The following is a 17,755-nucleotide window of genomic DNA, read 5'->3' as shown; positions in this document are numbered from 1 at the left end:
CAGGGCCCAGCAGGCAGCGAACGAGTCGGAGCCTGCCGACTGGAGGAAGAGGGTGAGAGGCGGGTCCTGTGAACGGCGGTAGCAGTGGTGGCAATAGTTGCAACTCGGCGGCGGGCCGCCCCGGCTGGGAGACAAAGGAGGGGAAAGGCAGCAGGCAGCCGAGTTGCGACTATTGAGGCTCAATTCGACTATTGAGTTGCGGAGGCGATCCGGGCCCGGGTGATGGAGACGCACATCTCGTGCCTGTTCAGGGACTGTCCCGAGGCTTCTCTGAAGCCTTCGGAGCGCTTAAAACGACCCTCCGAGCAACCCGGAAGTTCCGGGTTGCTCAGAGCGTGGTTTTAAGCGTTCTGAAGGCTTCAGGGAAGCCTCCGGACGTTCCCTGAAGCCTCCGGAGGGCCTACGGGGGCCGGGGGAGGCTCTTTTCGCCCTCCCCAGGCTCCTATAAAGCCTCTGGAGCCTGGGGAGGGCAAAAAAAGCATGCAAAAATGGGTGTGTTGTGCGCGCATGCGCACTGGGGGGACTTGTTGGATTATGGGTGCAGCATGCCCGCACACGACCCCCCCGCGCTCCCCCCACTTGTGGCACGCGAGCCAAAAAAGGTTCGCCATCACTGGCCTAAGGGGATTCAGATTTTGCTTTGAACTTAATTATTTCCATTCTATTTTATAAAAGGTTCTTTTTGAAATACTCAGTTTCAAGAGTCTTCATTTTCCTAAGCTAGGAGAGGAACTCTTACATGTACATATATACATACAGTATTTATCAGCCTTCATGATGAGAAAGTCCATTGAATGTAAATATATTATATCTATGGAAATTCTTGTTAGGCTTAAGAAATGCAATTATTAAGAATAAATCACTGCAGATAAGATGTGGATAATATCTGAAAGCAAAATTGACTTGCTCCTCAGGCAATCAAGAAATTGATTGTGTGTTCTTGAAAACACACTTGTTGAATCTAGTAGAAGCTGCAGGAGGAAGTAAGAAAGGAAATCTCTCACATGACAGACAGTTGGCTTTAACAAGATGCCTTGCTTCAGATATAGTAACCCATAAACACACATAGAGCAAATAATAAAAGACAGATTATGTGGATTTATTGCCAAGCTGAAGCCATGGGAATTAAGCATGGACATTGCCAAATATTGCTGGCTTATGTTTGATGATAGCAGCTGCTCCTCAGCTTCGGAATGCTCCATTAAAGCAAATCAGACAAGTGCTTTCTCTTGTATCTATCCATTCCTGTGCAAAAATCTTTTTAAAATAATCACCCAGGCCTTCCAGTGGGCCATCAATTTTCATGGGGGAGGTGCTATTTGTGACTTAATGGTGTGATGAGGTATTTCTCTAAATGTGATTTTGAATACATATTCATTATTTTCATTTAGATAAAATTAACAATGAAAATTAAGTCCTTCCACGTTCACCATTACTTGATTTTTTTTCTTTAATCCTGCTGATGCTTCTGATGCTTTAATCCTGCTGATGAAGAATGGTGGTGTTGGGCCACCTGTAGCAAATTATTCAAAGAAGAAATTGAATATGCATGGTGTTAGATATTAACTCTGTCTGCTATAGTTTCCAACAAGGTCCTATGTTCAGGAGGGAACAGAGATTGAATCCTATTGGTTGAGAGGTCTGACAGCTCCCTATAAAAGGGCTGCTGTCAGACCAAGAAGCTGCTGTGAAGGTTCCAAGAGTTGCCCTAATTAACTTACGAGCCCTGGGACGAAATTCAAAGTAAAACCATTCGTTTATTAGGACTAACATCTTAGCACGGACTTCTGTGTAGCTGAAACTAAATCACATTTAATGGCATCTGACCTTTACCCCTGTGCCCCCTCCCCTCTGGCTGAGGCCATCAATCACATTCTCCAACAGGACATTATGGCAGAGTTCTGGACATACACATTCACATCCCAGTACAGAAATATGAGACTTTTACTCTGGCCAAAAGTATGCATGGAATTTCCCTCCCTTCTCAAGGTGAAAGTAGTCATGGAAACGCCTTAGGCGTTGACATCTGGCTCCCCTCACTTCTAAAAGCGACCTGTATAAAACAAAGCAATTTGAGTACAGGTGTATAACTTAGGGATTATTTATTTATTTTATTTTATTCGATTTATCAGTCGCGCCCTCTCCACGATGTGTCCCTCCCCCAGGCTTGCTTGGATTTTGTGCATGGAATTTTGCTATAAGGCGATCAGCCTGGATATTTCTACTTTTCACCCAAGGTGCCTCTGATAAGGGGCAGCCCTTCCACTTGATTAAGTATTGGAGTTGTCTCCTGTGCCTCCTTGAATCAAGGATACGCTGAACTTCATAATGGGTTTGGCCCCCTATGACCATAGGGCCCGGGGGCTCACGGGGTAGTGGTCTCAGAGTGGATCCAATGATGGGTTTTAAGAGACTGCTATGGAATGCTGGATGTATCTTCCCCAACAATCGAGGCAGTTTCAATTGCACTGTGACTGGGTTGATGATCTTTACTATAGGGAATGGTCCCATAAACTTTGGCCCCAGTTTCTTGCTAGGCAGTTTTAATCTCAAATAGTTTGTGGAGAGATAAACCTTCTCTCCCACCCGGAATGGCCGTTGCGGAGCCCGGTGTTTGTCTGCCTGTTTCTTATAGGTTTGTACCGCTTTAGCCAGTGCCTTTTTGACATTTTCCCAGGTCGCTTTCAGCATCGACATCCAGTCAGCCAAACTGACTGAGGAGGGGGAATCCCTTGGATACTCAGGAATTGGGACGAAGTCCATACCGCTCACAATGTTGAATGGCGTGAGTCCTGTGCTACTGTGGACAGCATTATTGTACCCGACCTCAGCAAAAGATAAAAGGTCTGCCCAATTGGACTGCTGATAGTTCATGTAACACCTCAGGTACTGCTCTACCATGGTGTTCAGTCTCTCTGCTGCCCCAGACTTTGAACGGTTTCTGGCTCCCTTCCAACAGGTGTCTCCAGGTTAGCAGTGCCCATCTCACTGTGAAAGCCTCCTTTTCCCATGCAGCCCATCGTCTCTCTGTGTCTGTGAGCTTGCGGGAGGAGTAGGCGCAGAGTTGTAAGCTTCCTTGATTATTACTTTGGAGTAGCACCGCTCCCACTGCCACATTGCTGGCGTCTGCTTGGATCATGAAAAATTGCTTGGGGTCAGGGTGCTTCAGCACTGGCTCCTTTGCAAACATTTCTTTTAGTGTCTCAAACGCCTCGTGGCAGGTTAGGTCCCATGGTAGGGGTTGTCCCGGACAAGGTTTCGTTCCTGGGCTCCCTCTCTTCAGGAGGTCTGTCAGGGGCTTGGCAATCTTCGCAAAGGAGGGGATGAATTGCCGGTAGAAGTTTGCGAACCCTAGGAAGCTTTGTAGCTGTCCGCGGGTGCGAGGGGGATGCAAGCTTAGGACGGCTTGCACTTTCGCTGGGTCCATCTCTATTCCCTCATTTGACACTCGGTAGCCCAGGTAATCTAACCGTGCACGGTGGAATTCACATTTTGCTACCTTGACATACAGGTTGGCTGCCAGAAGTTTTCCAGTACTTGGCGGACCAGGGGTACGTGGTCGTCCATGGGCTCCGTGTAGATAAGGATGTCACCTAGGTAGATGAGGACCCCATTGTAGAGGTGCTCGTTCAACATCTCATTTATTAACTGCATGAATACCGCTGGGGCCCTCTGCAGTCCAAAAGGCATCACTTTGAATTGAAAGCTCCCTAGGGGGCAGTAAATGCTGTTTTACACTCATCTCCCTCTCTGATTCATACTTGGTAGTATGCTTCTCTGAGGTCTAGTTTGGTGAAGACTTTTCCCTTGGTCAGATGAGATAGCATATCCTTCATGAGGGGGAGAGGGTATAGGTTGTGTATGCACACCCCGTTATCCCTCGAAAGTCCACACACAGCCTCATGGTGCCATCTTTTTTTTCTTTGAAGAGGACTGGTGCTGCAACTTTTAATTTAATTTAATTTAATTTAATTAGCACTTCTAGACCGCCCCCTCTCCCAAAAGGGACTCGGGGCGGTGTACAGTCCATATCAAAAACATCATACATAATAACAATTAAAAATTATTAAATGGATAAATACATAAATAAGAGGAGGATAAAATAGACAGAACTGTAATTGCTAAATAAATAATTTAAAATATACAAAGTTTAAAACCCCAGTGTCTTATAAAATTAAGTCCCCTAAAAAACCAGTAGGAAATATATATGCCAGGAGGTAGACGTTAAGAATTATGCCAGACCAGCCAGTCGGAACAGGTGAGTCTTCAGTTTCTGCCGGAAGGAGCGGAAGTCAGTGGTGGTTCTAATGTCGGGGGGGAGGTCATTCCAGAGGGTTGGGCCCATCACAGAGAAGGCCCTACTCCTTGGTGTTGCCCGTTGGCATTGCCTAGTGGACGGCACCAGGAGAAGCCCCTCCCTGTGAGAGCGAATTGGCCGCAGGGATGTATGTGGGAACTCATGGCTTGCCTGGCTCAATGAACCCCCTTGCTAGGTTTTTGTCTATGTATTTGCGCATCTCTTGCATTTCCCGGGGCGTCATGACATACAGCTTGGATTTGGGTAGTTTTGCCCCGGGGATGATTTCGATGGCACAGTCTGTCTCTCGGTGTGGAGGCATAACATCACACTCGGCCTGCTGAATACTTCTGCGAGGTCCTGATATTCTATCGGAATCAGTTCGGCCTCTGGGGTTTTGTCGGATATGGTGGCCAGTTGTTCTCGTGGGCTTTCTTGGGGAGTTTCTAGCGTGGATGGTGTTTCTGCTTGCTGGCGTGGGAAGGGTTGGGGGCCCCTTGATATCCTAAGTCTTCGGGTACCCCCTTGTCACCAGATGGTCGGTCCCCACTGGAAAGTCCCAGTATGACTGCATCTGTCATTTTGGGAGCTATTATGAATCAAATTACTTCCCAGTGATCCGCTAGTTCTAGCCTCACTGGTTCAGTTAGGTGGATGGCATAGGCTTCTCCCATTAGGGACCCGTCGACCTGCTCGAACCAGATTGGGTGGGCCAGTCTCTTTGCTCTGATCCCCCGTTTCAGGACTGTGGTTAGGTTGATCAAGCACCTTGTGCAGCCTGAGTCTATTAGGCTTGAAAATCCCCCTGGTTTCCTGTTTTTGGGGCTGTGAGGCGTATTGGAAAAAGGAAAGGGTGAATTGATTCACTCACCATTGGGTCATTTTCTCCCTCGTCCTCGCTGTCATATGATTTGGGTGACTGGTTGTCGCTGGCTGGGGTTCCATCACTTTTGCCTGAGGGGAAAGGGGCCTTTGCAGCCTGGAGGGCTTTCCCGGATGTGTTGGTGGTCCGTTTGGACCCTCGTTCTGGTCCTGCCCTGGGTGGTGGGTCTGGCCTTGGTTTGGGGGCTGAGGTTGGGCATGCAGCTGCCCTGTGGCCCATCCCTCTACATCTGTAGCATTTCAGCGGACTTCAAGGGACGGCTGGTCTCAGAGCCTGCTGCGCTGCTGTGGTTCCCTGCCGGCTGGGTGGTTTCAGGTTGGGTTGACCTCTGTCTTGTGTATACGGTTGCTTTGTCATGTCGTTGGTGCGCAGCCCGCTGACGACTTTTGTTGCTACTCGGAACCACTCAGAGATTTGATTTGGGATGTCGCAGTATGCAGTTACCCGGGTAATTTGCTTGTCCTGAAAAAATGCACCAGCAGCCGCTCTGGTAAAGGAGGTAGCCTTCCTATGACCCTCCTAAATTCACGGATGTGCTCTTTGATGGGGCGGCCCTTCTGCTTTAGGTTGCTGAGTTCCTCTTCTGCATATGGGTCCTCCTCCACCACCTCCTCAAACCTGGCCTCCAGCAGTTCCAGGAAGTCATCTATGTCTTGCAGTTGGGGGGGGGCTCTCCTCTTGTGGAGGGCTGCTAGCCATTCCCTTGCTTCTCCCTCTAGACCCTCTGCGATGGCATTCACCATGGCTCTGGGGGATGGGTAGAGGTGCCCATAGCATTCTAGATGGATATCAGCTGAATCAAGGAATAGGGCTAGCTGGTCTGAGTCTCCGTCAAACTTTCCCCTGAATTGGGGTGGGTAATCCAGCCCTAATCCCCCAGCCTCCTGTCGGCTATGGTATGCTTGCGCCTGATATGGTTGGTTATCTCTGTTACTGCGTTAATTGGTTTGTCAACTTGTGCTTATATTCTGAGTTATACAGTAGACTGAATTGTTTCTTATCTGACAATGATTAATGAGCATGTCTCATATTACGTCACACATTCTTTACTTTCCTTCTGATCTTCCGTTCGCCTGCCGAAGGAGGTGGGCAACATAGCTCTTGCCAAAATGTAAGATTTAGATAGTAAGATTTGTATTTTATTTTATTTTATATTAAAGTTGTTCATTAGAATATGTTTTCGGGTTTTATTTTCTGCTTATTCGGAAATATGCTGCTTGGAAAGCCGACGATCCAGACCTCATTAGTTCAGAGTGGAACTTCCCCTGACAATCTCCTTCACCCCTAGTTCGGTGAGAGGGAGGGGTTTGCCTGCTCTTGGCAGCCTGCCTGCTGCTTGGGAGAGGCACTAGTTGCCGTTCTGGGCTACTTCTCCTTCCATTGGGATAGGGAGGGGGGGCTGCGCTCCAGTCTGCATCTCTTCCCTTCAACAAGATCAGATGTCCCTCCCCTCACTTCCTCCCTCCATTGCTCTTTTGCACTCCCTCGGGATTCCATCTGGGGCTTTGGACTAGGGCAAGGGGATTTCCATCAGTACTTATCTTCTCTTGCTTCTGCTTCTGAGAAAGGCATCCCTATTTTGCTTTGGTGCATACCTCCAGCTGCAATCAATCTCCTGATTTTCCCTCCAAGCAACCAAACATTGGGAGGGAGTACTCAGAGAGGCTGGGCTTCAGGAAACCCAGAATTTTTTTTTTTAAAGTGAGTTTCAGCTGTCTGTGAAGGTTCCAAGAGTTGCCCTAATTAATTTACGAGCCCCGGGACAAAATTCAAAGTAAAACCATTCGTTTATTAGGACTAACATCTTAGCACGGACTTCTGTGTAGCTGAAACTAAATCACATTTAATGGCATCTGACCTTTACCCCTGTGTCCCCTCCCCTCTGGCTGAGGTCATCAATCACATTCTCCAACAAGATGTTATGGCAGAGTTCTGGACATGCACATTCACATCCCAGTACAGAAATATGAGACTTTTACTCTGGCCAAAAGTATGCATGGAATTTCCCTCCCCTTCTCAAGGTGAAAGTAGTCATGAAAACACCTTAGGAGTTGACAGCTGCTGGATTGTACAGACTTATTCCACTACAATAAAGAGCTGTTGTTACGTTAAGCCTGTGTCTGCCTTCTCATTACCCGATCCAACACTGGCAACGAAGGTGGGATTGCGAGGCAGATAGGCGAAGAACGAACAACGAGACATCCAGCAAGTAGATCCAGCCCGGAGTTCGGCGCGGCAATCAAGCTACCATTTTGAGTAACAATTTTGAATCACCTCAACCGTGAATGGCCATGCACGTCACGCCAACTCTGTATGACCCGGTGGCCGAACACTGGGAATCGTATATATTATGGTTCAAATGCTTCCTCGAGGCAAACGACCTCATGGGCGTCCCTGGCACCTGGAAAAATAATCTTTTCGAAACCGCAAAAGACTTATCAGAGCCAACCCCGCTCCAAGCGGTTCCCGTGGCACGTTCGCCGCCACGAATTCAACACGAGAAATCAGAAGGAAGGCGAATCCATCAATCAATACGTGGCGGCACTGCAGAAGGCGGCGACTTATTGCGAGTTCCATGACCTGGGTGACATAATATTAGACCGCATAATCTGTGGCGTGCGGGACATTAATCTGCAGAGACTTTTGCTTGCCAAATCAAACAGGTCTCTGAAGATCGCACTGGATGAGGCCAGAGCATCTGAATCCACAGACAAGTCCACAGAAGCCTTGCAGCATCAACACAATGTGCCGCAAACCACGCTGAAGCAAATGTGCATCCATCAGGAGGCTGCTGAACAAGAACCCTCTGACAGCGAAGATGACAGCTACCACATGCGCAGTAGCCGCACAAAACCGGCGCAAAAATTCAACTCGCAAATGCCACCCTGCGCAAGCTGCGGAGGGGATCATGCCTGGTCTACTTGCAAATTCCGAGACGCAACATGCAGGCGTTGTGAACGAAAGGGGCACATTGCTGGAGCGAATTCCCTGCCACCGCATGGCAGCCTAAAGACACTCCTAACCGCCAACAGAGGCCCACACCAGGGGCCTGGCATAAATTGCAAGGGCGCCCAGAGAGAGAAACAAAGGTTACCTATCACACTGTGATAGGACAAATCCGCACTAGGCGGCCCAAAAAACTAAAGATCACTGTCCTCATAGAGGACGCTCCCTGTGAGCTTGAAATAGACGCTGGATTGTCCTTAATGATCATGTCTTGGTCAACACTGAAGCAAGCCATTCCTGGGTTGAAGAAATGGCAACTTCGCACCCCAGACATCAGCCTGCGAGACTATCAGGAGAACCAAGTTCCTATCGTTGGCCAGGGCCCCTTCCGTGTAAGGTTCAAGGAATTCCACGCCAGACTTCCTGTGACCGTGGCCAAGGACAGCCTGCAGAGCCTCCTGGGGTTCTATTGGTTCCAAGCCCTGGAATTGGAGGTGACCGGAATCAATTCCGTGAAGGAAGATGACGCAGAGGCCATCTTTAAGGAGTTCGAGGACGTCTTCACCCCGGTCTCGGTAAGTATGTGGGGATGCCAATCTCATTTAGCTTGGACCACAACATAGCGCCTATCAGGCTGAAGCCCAGGAGAGTGCCTTTCGCTCTCTGCCTGATAATTGATAGGGAAATTGACAATATCGTGAGCCAGGGAATCCTGGAACCAGTCGTCCATGCTCGCTGGGAGACTCCTATTGTGACCCCGGTCAAGCCTGATGGGTCAGTCCGCATCTGCGTGGACTATAAATGCACAATTAACAACGCGCTACAACAAGGCGCATATCCTGTACCCATTGTACAGCATTTACTAAATTCGCTAGGCCCAGGAAAAATCTTTGCTAAATTGGACATGGCACAGGCATACCAACAGTTGCCTGTAGATGGCACTACAGCTGAGGCCCAAACCATTGTGACGCACAGGGGTGCATTCAAATGCCACCGCCTGCAATTTGGAGTTAGTATCACCCCTGGACTGTTCCAAAGCATCATGGAATGACTTTTGCAGGGGATACCAGGAGTCGTCCCCTATTTTGACAACATCTTGGTATTAGCTGCAAACGAGGCACAACTTTTTAAAAGACTTCAAATGGTTTTGGCTAGAATTAGAGAAAAGGGTCCCCGGCTTAAAAAAGAAAAATGCAAAATTAACATACCGCGGGTTGAGTTCCTGGGTTACATGATCGATGGCTCTGGGATTCACCCAACATCACAAAAAATAAAAGCAATCCAGGAAGCCCCCACACCCGGCACGCAAACCGAGCTGCAGGCATTCCTCGGGCTCCTTAATTTCTACAGCGTCTTTCTTAAACAAAAAGCCACCGTCACTGAACCGCTCCACCGTCTTCTAGCCAAGAATGCCAAGTGGTCCTGGGGACAAGCCGAGACTGCCGCATTTGCCGCGGTCAAGCGACTGCTGACAGCTGATTCCCTGCTAGTCCAGTACAGCCAGACCCTACCACTGGTGTTAACCTGTGATGCGTCGCCTTCAGTGGAAAGAAACTACAGCCAGATGGACCATGAGGTTCTGGCTGCAGTAGTGGGTGTCAAAAGGTTCCACAAGTACCTTTATGGCCGGGACTTCGAACTTGTGACCGACCACAAGCCGTTGTTGGGACTGCTGGCTGGGGACCGACCTACCCCAGTTTCGCTATCCCCTCGCATGACCAGGTGGACTGTTTTCCTGGCTGCATACTCCTACAAACTGCTCCATCGCCCCGGCTCCACTCTGGGACATGCAGATGCCTTGAGCCGTTGCCCCCTACCAGAACTATTGGCCGACCCCACTCCCGAGACACTGGTCTGACTTATTGACTGCTTGGACACCGGACCTGTTTCGTCCAATGATGTTGCCCGTTTTTTGGCCAAAGACCCCACCATCAAGCAAATCTTGAACTGGGTGTGGAGGGGGTGGCCCAAGGGGCTGTTGGGGCTGATTGTAAATTGTATGTTGCAAAATGAGATGAATTGTCGGTAATTAATGGCTGTCTACTGTGGGGGACTGAGTGGTTATTCCAAACAAACTGTGAAAGGCAGTATTGGAGGCTTTACATGTGGGGCATCCTGGCATTGTAAAGATGAAGTCCTTGGCTAGGAGCTACGTCTGGTGGCATAACATGGACAGGGAGATAGAAGAATGGGTGGCTACCTGCACACCGTGCTAGGAGTCCAGACCAGCTCCCCCAGAGGCGCCCGCTAAGGAGTGGGAGCATCCTCAAGCACCCTGGTCTAGGGTGCATATAGACTTTGCTGGCCCAATTCATGGCCAAACTTTCCTTGTAGTTGTGGATGCGTACTCGAAGTGGTTAGAGGTTGTCACTGGTTAATTGTTTGCTAGCTGAGCTGAAGAGTTACTGCACAGGTCATAGGCCTTATCTGACAATGATTTACTGCGCATGCTTCTTAACACATTTCTTAATACATCACACATTCCAGAGACTTCTGAACTTCTGTTTGTCTGCCAAGAAGGTGGGCGACAATTGCTCTTGCCAAAATGTAACAATTAGATAGTAAGGTTTTGTTTATTTTTATTTTCATATTAAATTTTGTTTTCATTAGAACTTGTTATCGGGTCTTATTTTATTTCTTATCTGGAGATATGCTAACAAGGAGGAGCGACGGTCCGCACCTCAATCGAAGGTGGAAGGGAAACTTTCCATTTCTTCTCATATTTGGTAGGAGAGGATGGTTTCTTAATAAACAGCCTTTTTTCCTTGTTAAGCTATCTCTAACAGAGATAAAACCGTTTAGCTTTAATTAGGAAAAGAATGATTTACAGCTACTAAGGTACGCTTAAAATCAACCTCCTAACCATGCCAAAGAAGAAGAAAAAAGGCAGAAATGAAACACTTTCTGAAGGGTCTCTCCCCTCTGACACAGAAGTAGAAAATTTTTCACGCTGGCTTCCAAGTTTCCAAACTTCAGTAACCGGACTGGGTGAAGACCCTGCTGTGGGGGAAACATCTCAGCAAGATGGGACTGCTCCAGGAGATGAAATCTATGGACTGAGGTCAGTGATACTCCCTCCTAATTATGCATGTTTCCAAACTCTTAGAGATTATGAAACGCTTGATGCTTGGCCAAAGCCCTCGCCAGCTCAGCAAATTCTCCCCCATGCAGAAAGTGAAACTTATGAATTCTTCCCAGGTCCTGGGAAAGATATGAAAAGCTATCATGATTGGATAGACTTTTCCGAAAAACAGTTTTTTCAAGCCAAAGAAACCTATAAAAGATTAGAGGCAAGTAGGAGGGGTTTCCCCATTTCCAAAATGTCTGAGGACGCCCTCTTGCCTTCTTCTCCACAATCTAAGACACCCCCCGCCAGTGGATAGTGTCAGGCAAATCAGAACAGAGAGATATGTACACGTCACAGAGGCCACGTGATCTGCAGAGGCTCTCGCTAGGATGGGCCCGGGGGATTGGAAAACACGGGTTGATCACTATTTGTTAATCCAACACATCACGCCAAGTGCCACTACTGGAAGAAGCCCCTCCGAGCTTCTCATGGGTCGCCGCCTAAGGTCCCACTTAGATCAGCTACACCCAAACTACTCTGCCGTATCACCCCGACTCCACAAGCAGAATTAGAAACGTTAGCATAGGGGACTCGGTATACGCCCACAACTACACTGGGAGAACTCTGTGGATCTCTGCTATGGTGATAGGCATCACCAGGCCTCGCTCTTATCTGTTAGAGCTAGAGGATGGTAGAAATTGGAGAAGGCATGTTGACCAACTCTATGGTTGCCTCTCCCACTTCAATCTCAGAACACCAGACGCAACTCCCGAACAAATCAGCCAAGGCCCTACCCAAAAGGAGCAAGCGCTCACTCCCTCTACAGCCAGCTCAAGCCCAAGGGTACCGGGGGACTTATCTGAATTTGTTGCAGGCCCACAGCAAGCTCCAAACGAGCAAATCCTAGAAGCTCCAGCCGCTGGGAAAAGTTCCAGGAGGTTCCACCGAGCAGAGCTGGAGAGCAAACAGGCCTGTCTGACCTGCCCAAAGAACCGGTTTCAAATGAACTGCGCAGGTCTGGTAGGACTAAACAAAAACCCGCCTACCTATGTGATTACGTGACCAATAGAAACATCCTAACTAAAAGGGGAGAGGTGTTAGATTGTTAGATATTAACTCTGTCTGCTATAGTTTCCAACAAGGTCCTCTGTTCAGGCGGGAACAGATTGAATCCTATTGGCTAAAAGGTCTGACAGCTCCCTATAAAAGGGCTGCTGTCAGACCAAGAAACTGCTGGATTGTACAGACTTGTTCCACTACAATAAAGAGCTGTTGTTACGTTAAGCCTGTGTCTGCCTTCTAATTACCCGATCCAACACATGGAATTTTAAAAACTGGTCTAGTAAAACCTTTGTTGTTGTACCTGTCTAAAAGCAATGAGCAATGGGATCAATGAGATGTCTTTTGGGTAGATATTACAGAACTTGGACATCAAACCAGGAAACATCTTTACAAGATACGTACTGTATTTTGGAAATAGAATTAAATTAGAATCTCTCAGCAGAGTCCAAATCTTCATCCAGGAAAGGGACAAGGTTGTTTTATATCTTGTTCTGTAGAATAGTTTACTTATGCAAGTAATTTTTATTTTATGATTGTTAATTATAAATAAAATCAAAGTCAGGCAGTTAAGACATTTGCCTTTTTCCAGGCAGTTTTATTGTTAGTGTGCATTTACACTGCTACTTTACAGATGTAGTTTTTATTAAATATTATTTTATTTTATCTTAAAAACTTTGTTTTGGGTAACTTTAAAAATATAACAGAACAGAGCAAACTGTTGATCTGATTCAAAATGATAATTTGATTTGGATTAATTCAATCTGATTTGATAAATATCCTATCTGATATAAAGCATCAGATTAATTTGGAAATTTGCTTCAGAAAGATCTGTTGATTCAGAAATTCATCTGAATTTTATTCAAATCCAACCTCAAAGCTGGAATTTTACACAGATCAAAAACAGAAACAAATAAAATAAGAAAAACAAATCTAAAGGAACCAAGTGCCTACAAAAGAATAGTAATTGTTGCTTTATGTAATTAATTTAAATAATCTTAATCTAAAATATTTTTGTCCTGGCCCCATCTCAATTATCTGATTGCAAATGAAAAGTCAGAGCAGTATTTGGTCCAATAATATTTGCACCATTGTCTTATATTAGCAAAGAAGGTTATATTATTCCTGCCAAATGAACTTTGTTATAATCTTCAAATATTGCTGTCTATTTAAGTTTCCAATATAAAAAACTATTTAAATGCATTTGTTAACTACTATATGTATTTTCTATTTAATGTAGTAGAGTTCATAATTTTGAACTATAAATGTTATCAAAAAAAATTTCCATCAGCTCCAACAAGCATAGCCAATAGTAAAAAATAGTGGAAGTCAATTCAACAATAATATCTGGAGGCATACACTTTTTTCACTCCTCTTTGGGACTATTTTTTTAAAAAATTGTATTGTAGTATTACAATGTTAAACAAATTGGGTTTTTTTTTAAAAAAATTATAAAATAGACTTCACTATGCATTGTGAGTCATTTGGGAAAAGCTTTTTGCTCTGAAATGTAATTTTAAAAATGCTACTTTTCCATGCTCTGCAGTTCTGAACAACTGGAATCTTGAATTAAACAGCCACTATCGTGTAAAGACCCTATAATAACATTGATTAATGTGAACATTTTGAATCCACCCTTTCCCCCTTTCTATCTGTGGGAGAACTAAACTTTCCTAATTCTTTGCAATCTCCAACAGAACATGGCTGAAGAGATTAATTGACTAGACCTTGTGATGTTATGAAGGCACTCCATTTTCTGTTACTCTGAAGAGTATTTCAAACATTAAAAGGTGAGATAGGAATAGCATCATAAGCATACCAAATACCAAAGGAAAAGAAAAATCAAGGTCAGATGTCTGCCTGAATCAACATAAGTCAGTAGACAGGTTAATAGTAGTAAAAACTTGAGAAAATCAATCTCACACTATATCAGGGTTCACCTCACAGATAAAAATGAGCCACATAGGGAAGCTCTCAAGAAATAAATAATATTCACTGAAGAAAGGTAGGAAACCATTATTGAAAACAAGCATCTGTGCATTTCAAGAATACTTTAGAAACATATTTCAAAACTCTTGCCTAGGATTCTCTTTCCTGGCCTACCTAACAGAGTCCATGGCCCATTCTTTTGAGTGATCTACTGGTGCCATCTGTGCTTTGCTATATAACTCTTTGATTTGCTACTATATTGTTTTTCACAGGCTGTATGAGAACTATTACATTTTACAAAGAGAAAAATACCCACAATCTGCTGCATAAAGATAATGCTGTACCCAGAGGTACAGCTGGTTTGGACCAGTTTGGTTGAACCAGTTGTTAAATTTTTGTGCAGTTCAGAAAACTGGCAAATCACACCATTGGCTGGCTCCACCTCTCTCATTCACTCCTTATCTCACCTTGCCCACCTTGGCCGGAGTCACCCCCATGGATAGCTGTTGCTGCTATCTGGTTCCCTCACTTGCCTCAACCACGCAGCTCAACTGATTTCTAACTGGTGATCCTCCCTTCACCAATCTCTATTCTTCGCCCAGCTATCTCCCATGTGGCCACTCTTCACCTGGCCTGAGAAGGTAAGGCCGACAGCGGTGGAGTGAGTCCACTGAGCTCGGCCAAAGGGCTGCTGGGGAGGAAATGGTGAAATGGCGCTCTTCCCCTAGGGTTGCCTGCCTGCTCATCTGCTGCCAGGAAGAGGCAGGACATGAGGTGGAGGTGAGGGTGAGCAGGCAGCCGGCAGCAGCCAAGAGCCAGGCCCAAAAGAAGACCAAGCCTTGTTACCCCCAAGGCAGCCCTTTGGCCCAATGGGCAGGTTTGGAGCGGGTCTCCCTCCTCGGGATGCTGCTTTCCGCATTTAATTTTGGAGCCGCCTGGGCAAGGGCAGCCCACTGCATCCAGGCCTGGCAGCACCCCCCCCCCCAAGTGGCAATCCCTGCCGCCGCTGCTGCAGGAACCAGCCAGCCTAGCCTGAGTCCACTGGGTTCTCTCTCTCTCTCTCTCTCTCTCTCTCTCTCTCTCTCTCTCTCTCTCTCTCTCTCTCACACACACACACACACACACACACAGACAGACAAACAAACAAACAAACAAACAAACAAACAAACAGGTTGGATCTTTCTTTCTTTTCTCCCGCCCCACCCACCAGAGACCCCTGGATTCTCTCCCCAACCCCATCTGCCCCATACAGGCACCACCCAAGGGAGTGACATAGAGTTTGCCATGCCCACCCAGTTACATTACCACCCAGCCATGCCTATCCAGAGAACCGGTTGTTGATTTAGTTGAATCCCACCACTGGCTATGCCCTTAGATTACAAATAACTGCTTATGATCTGATTTTCTACATTGTTCCATAACAGACTGGAGGAAACCCCAGCTTCGCAGCACGAGGAACCATACTCATCTGGAAGCGATCCAGAGGATGAACCACTGATAAGCAAACCAATTAAACCGCTTACCCTCCCCCTAAGACTGTTTATTCCCAACTAGTAGAAGGGGATAAAAATCTCTGCTTTAGTGGACTAAAGGTGCACCCGCTGTTTTATCAGCCCAACCCTGATAAGGAAGTTGAGGATTAATGTAAGGAAGCTGAAAAGCCCCAAAGCTTTTTGCCAACTAGATGGGTCAATAGCAGGGGGAGAGTCAGCTTCATTTGCCACTGAGCCTCTACAGATAGGCATTGGAAGCTACAAAGAAATATTTACATTTATAGTGGCACCTGGCATGGAATGGCCACTAGTTTTGGGTCCTGCATGGCTGAAAAAATGGAACCCCAAAATTAATTAGAAGCAAGGCACCATAAGAGTTCAGATGCATGTGACTTTTGTTGGGGAATCCATACAAAGAAACCGAGGGGGCAGAGCACCAAGAAACAGCAATGCCAGCTTACACTACGCCAACCCAGGGCATACCCAAAGAATACAAGGACTTAGCTGAGGTTTTTAGCGAAAAATCTTCTGATGAGCTCCCCCCCCCCCCACTGCTCCACTGACTGTGATAGAAATTCTACCCGGGTCCAAACTCCCTAAATCCAAGATGTATAGCATGTCTCTGAAAGAGCTGGAAGAACTGAGGAAGAAACCTAACAAGGAGTTTTATTGAGCCAGCCCGGCCAAAAATGGCAGCCCCAGTGTTGTTTAGAGAGAAAAAAGATGGTTCTAAACGTCTCTGCATGGACTTTAGGAACCTGAATTCGATCAGTGTGGAGAACATGTATCCCCTCCCCCTCATGAAGGACATGCTAGCACACCTCGCTAAAGGGAGATTTTTTTCAATTGGGAGGAGGGGGCCTTGGAGTCAATTTACTGGCGGTGCCTGTGACAACTGATATTTTACAACTGGTTTCCTGGTGCCGAAAGGCTTGAAATCCCAGCACCTTTGAGGGAAAGTTTATAATGGCTTTGTGGGATGTTTTACTTTAATGTCTAACAGAAGATAGCAATGGAATGTATGTTTATTTGGCTCTCAGGACAGTTGATAAGGAAACATCTTCTCACTTGTGTATTGGCTATAATCTGCATTCTAACAAAGAGGAGGGGTCACTATTACTTTAATTCTACTTGCATTGCCTAAAGGGATTCAGATGTTACTTTGCCCTAAATTAGGAGAGGAGCCCTTACATATATCTAATCTGAAGGCTGGCATCTGCTGAATCTGATAGATTTAGATAAAGGTCAAGAAAAACAGCCACCATGAATGAGCACAATAGCTCCAGATAATAGGGAATGGAATATGCCAAATCACATTTATTACAAGCTGAAAGAGAAAATCTGTTGTTCCCTGTCTTCAATGTAGGCCAAGATATAATAACTGCAGGATATATCTTTACAGAATGTCTCTGTGATGGCTACAGGCCCGGGGAGACTAACATAGAAAGCTGGGCACCATCCAGCTAACATGAAATACTTCTAAGTCCCATTGATTTCTTCTGGACAGAAAGCTGAGCATGTCCTTAATTCTTGAGCTGAAATCAATGGAGGTTAAGCAAAAGCTAGTTGGAAGTCATCTCATTTGCAGTATATGCCAAAGGAGTCCCTCAGGGAAGAAAGGCGCCAGCATCTCTGTAAAAAACAGACACACTCTCCTGGCTTTAGTTAATAATCTTAACAAGCAAAAAATAAAAATACAAGCTATTACAAAGACTATAAACTAACAAAATCAAGGTAAAACTGTGCAAAATTGGCAAGTACCAACAGTTTTTCAAACCAACATATTTGGAGGCCAAAGCAAATTTGCTTCCTCTCAAAATCAATGGGATTTAGACAGCCAATCTGCTCAGCTGCCTCTTTAAGCTGCACATAATTGCTGGGCCTTGTTATACTCTCTGCTCTAAATGAAAAACATACTTTTCAAATGACCAGATAGATTGCTTCCTAACTTATAATTGTGGAACATCAGAGGAGGTCCCATGGTGCACAGCTTAATGCTCCCAAAAGTGCATTTTGTCTTTGTGCATTTTTAGAAAGAAACCTGCCAAATGTGCAAGTAGCATCCATAGCCACCCATTTTG

General features: G+C 46.0%; 1 protein-coding gene across 5 annotated transcripts in view; it reads right to left on the bottom strand.

Moving 5' to 3' along the window:
- Positions 1-17,755, bottom strand: part of CPNE4 (copine 4) — a 318,853-nt gene that overhangs the window by 271,806 nt on the left and 29,292 nt on the right. The window lies entirely within an intron of this gene.

The sequence above is a fragment of the Natrix helvetica genome, assembly GCF_964273705.1.
Source record: "Natrix helvetica genome assembly, chromosome: Z".
In the NCBI taxonomy this organism is placed as follows: Eukaryota; Metazoa; Chordata; class Lepidosauria; order Squamata; family Natricidae; genus Natrix; species Natrix helvetica.
The sequence above is the reverse complement of the archived record's forward strand: the minus strand, read 5'-3'. Positions and strand labels throughout refer to the sequence as shown.